Raw genomic sequence first — 4,097 nt, forward strand, 5'->3', positions numbered from 1 at the left:
TTATTTATTATCTCAATAGGTACAGCTAATTTTCATTTTTGGGGGGGACTGAAAGGGAAATGTGCAAAGATTTCCAATTTGCACTATAGTTGTGGTCTAGTCATTTCACTTCTGCCTTAAGCATTGCTACTTTTGCACAAGTTTTTGGAAAATTACTGTCTCCTAAATTCCAAGGTCTAGTATGATGAAATTGAACAATCCTGGGTTTTAGAAAACAATAGGAAATTTAAGAGTAACTTGTTAATTTTTATGTCATCTTTACTGGGGGAAGGGCTCATCTTTAGGAATAAAATCATGTCAATTAACTGAAGTGTATCTTCAAAGGAAATAATGGATTCCATCTAAGCATCAAATTAGATATCTCCTTCAACATTATATCATAGTTAATATATTTTGTTTCCTCAAGAGATTTATTTATGATAATAGTAAGACAGAGTTTGTGATTCAGTACCAATAAGATCTCCATGAGAGCTCATTATTTTTTTTTTTTTAATTTAAAATAAGATACTTGGATTTAAGAGGATTAAAATTAAGATATGACAAGTTCACAAATGTTTTGATAATTTAGTTTAGCTCATTTAATTATTCTTCTAAGTTAGTGTTAGCATAACATCATCTGCAAAAAGCAAAATTTTACAATTATAGTGTTCATCCAGTTATAATCCTGTTATTGTTGGATTATGTTTAATTGCTGTTGCCAATAATGATGTGGCTAATGCAAGGAGGATAGGGGGCAAAGGACAGACAACCTTGTTTTGCTCCTCTAATTAGTGGAATTGGTTCAGAATTACTTAGGAGTTGTATAAATTGAGAAGGAAAATAAAATAGTTCTAAAGATTTTAATAAGTAATTCTCAAGTTTAATGAGTAAAAAGCCCTTTGTATATCAAGACTAATAAATATAACTTGTTGATCTTTGTTGCTTAAAAGATCAATAAGTGTTACTGTTATTTTAATCGTATTTCCTGATTGTCTGTTGTAAATGAAGCCAGATTGATATGTGTTAGTTCTGGTAGAGTCTTTTTTTAATTTATCAGGTAAAATAGACATAAGAATTATGTAGCCAAAATTTAATAGAGAAATTGTTCTATATTCTAAGCATTAAAAAATATTTTTCTTCCTTTACAATAGGAACTATTAAAAATATATCCAAGAAGGAGCCATTGTTGCAGATGGCTGTATGACTGAAAGGAAATTGTGGAGTATGTGTATAATTTGCTTGGGTTGTATCTTGAATACTTCTAGTATTAACCCATCAATCCCTGGTGGTTTATTGATTTTTAATACTTTAATTTTATGTGGTATTTCTTTGTCTTTTAAATTGGGAGATATTTTTTCAGAAGTGATATTCCGAGAAGATTATTTAAATTTGTGTTGAAATGGTCCAATTGCTTTGATCCCCATTGTAAGGAAGTGTAATATTGTCTAAACACATCTGATATATATATCCCCAATATCTGTGCAAATGTTAATTGGAATTTTTTATTTCTTTCACCCGGTTAAATTTAGACTGCAGTTTCATTCTTTTAGTAAGATTTGTCAAATGTTTAGAAGTTGTAGCATATGAGGCTATTTTTGTTTTTTCCTAAAGCTAGAGCTCTTTTATGAGAGAAACATTCATTGAATTTTTTTAAGTTTTCAGTTTCTTCTTTATTAGTTTTATCTTCTTTACTTAACTTAGATTTAGCATTTTGTAATTTGACTTGTATGTCTATAAACACACTGTCCCAATCTTTCATTTTTTTTCTAAACCAGACTAATGTTTGCCATCCATATAAGCTTTAAAAGACTTCCATATCATAACTTTATTTACTTCTTCAATATTATTTATTTGCCTAAAGAAATACATTTCTGAAAGAAAAATATATTTGAATTATTTTAAATCGACTATATAGGAAGGAATTCTTTACAGCAAATATAATTTATTAAAATTCATAGAAATGTTTATAAGGACGTTATGGTCTGAAAATGAACAAGGAATTATATTAAAACTAAATATTTTAGAGGAGAGGTTACACAATGTTAATATCTTGTCAATTCTGGTGTGATTGCCATAATTAAAGGAGTAAATTCTAGAGATTTATCAACTCTTGTGGAAAATGTATCTTTTAAGTTGTTCAGTCCCGTTATTGAGGGTTATAGCTGGTGGGAACAATCATAATGTTCTGGAAGAAGTAGTTTCAGAACCCTTTAATATACAGTTGAAATGACCTCCTATGATTGTACTACCTTTTGCATTACTTAGAAAGATATCCAAATGTTTCTTAATTTAACATCCATCCCCAGAAACCAATATAAGTTAGCTAGAGTCCAGACTCTGTTGTCATATTTTATAGCCACAAGAGATATTAGACCCTCCTGGTCTTCAAATTTAAAAAAACAATCTGGGGCATTGTGATTGTATTTTTCTATAGAATCATGACACCTCTCCTTTTAGATTTAATTTTCAATTCTACTAGCATTGAGTAGTGGCTTGGATTCCAGTGAATTTCTTGAAGCAATACTACTTGTGATTAATTGATATCAAGATATTTTAAAAGACATTCCCTTTTCATGAAATTGTTTAAATCATTAACATTTAATGAGGATAAAATGATCCATACATTAAGTTAAAAGGGATTAATCCTTATATTTTATATTTGTAAGAATGTAAATTATTAAATCAGATAATATTTTATCAATAAGAAGAGTCTCTTGGTACAAGGGAAATAAAAAGGCACGCTATGAAGTCTGTAATGAACAAAAGCAAATGAGTAAAATAACTTAATTACAGCTATATACATGGAAAACTAAAATAAGAGACCCCTTTCTACTCTAATTTCTTCTCCTTTTAATTCCTTCTCTTCTTCCTCTTCTTCATTTCCCCTCCCATTGTCTTTCTCTCTTTTTTCTTGCTTCCCTTCTTTTCTTCCCTTTCCTCTCTCTTCCCTTCTTTATTTCTCTCTCTTTTTGTTCCCCTTTCCTCTTTTTCTTTATATAACTGCTATTCTCAGAATATCAGCAGATTCTAGACTGTACAATATTATTATATCCAACCACTTTTATATATTGTTTTTTTAGTTTCTTAGTTTAGCATTTTAACTAATCAAATAAAACAACATTTAAAAGACATTAACCCAGAAATGGATCAATTAGATTTGAAATTATGCCGTAAGTGTGCCTAGTCAACCTTTATTTTCTCCCTGTAATGAAAATTAATTTCATAATCTGTATACTGAATAGATTAAACAAGCTAACAGCTTCACTACATCTACAGTTTTGCTTAAATTGTTTAACAAAGAATAATCTATACTTGCCATTTAAATTATAGGGCAGATCAACAGACCTCAACAAATGCTGAGCTAATGCTACAACTTTTAACTATATATTATTTATTTATTTAACATTTGTTAACCGGGAAAGTCTGACTTGGAACAAAGCCAGTTTTCAGCGGAGGCCGAGGGAGAAAGGCTCCAGATGCATGTCTTTGTAATGTGGGAGGAAACTGGAGCACCCAGAGGAAACCCACATGAATGCAGTGAGGACATGCAGACTCCTCACAGAAGGCACCACAGCCGAGAATCAAACCAGAGAGCCTCTTGCTGTGAGGTGACAATGCTACAGCTGCGTCATCCAGAAGAAGGGAAACACAGGCTCTGATGAGATTTGAACTCATGACCCCTGGTTTACGAGACCAGTGCTCTGACCCCTGAGCTACAATCATTATATTGTACTCATTACTCATCAGACCAATGATAGAGTACAATGCCCCATTCAGAATGTATCTTACCCGACACCTGCAGCAATTGGAAAGGCCCCAAAAGTTCCTCACCAAAAGGATAAAGGGTCTCAAAAATATGTCTTATGCTGCCCGACTGAAGGAACTCCAGCTCTATACAGTCGCATACCATCTGCTCAGAGTTGACCTGTGCCTGACATACAAGGCCATGTCCAACCCGGAATTAATGAACATGCTCCACCTCAAAAAATCCAAATCCATCAGAACTACAAGAGCAAGAGACTTAAACCTTAACACGGTTATAAATAGGACGTGCTGGAGGGACAGATTCATCACCCAGAGACTCCCAATGCTGTGGAACAAAATCCTGGTACATGTGA

At 32.2% G+C, this 4,097-nt stretch overlaps 1 non-coding gene across 1 annotated transcript; it reads right to left on the minus strand.

Annotated features, from left to right (window-relative positions):
* Window positions 1–3,629: 3,629 nt before the first annotated feature.
* Window positions 3,630–3,700, minus strand: TRNAT-CGU. Its single transcript has one exon. It is a non-coding gene; the product is annotated as a tRNA-Thr (tRNA).
* Between the last annotated feature and the right edge of the window lie 397 nt (window positions 3,701–4,097).

Source organism: Protopterus annectens, chromosome 10.part0 (assembly GCF_019279795.1).
Source record: "Protopterus annectens isolate FY-2018-M chromosome 10.part0, PAN1.0, whole genome shotgun sequence".
Lineage (NCBI taxonomy): Eukaryota > Metazoa > Chordata > Ceratodontiformes > Protopteridae > Protopterus > Protopterus annectens.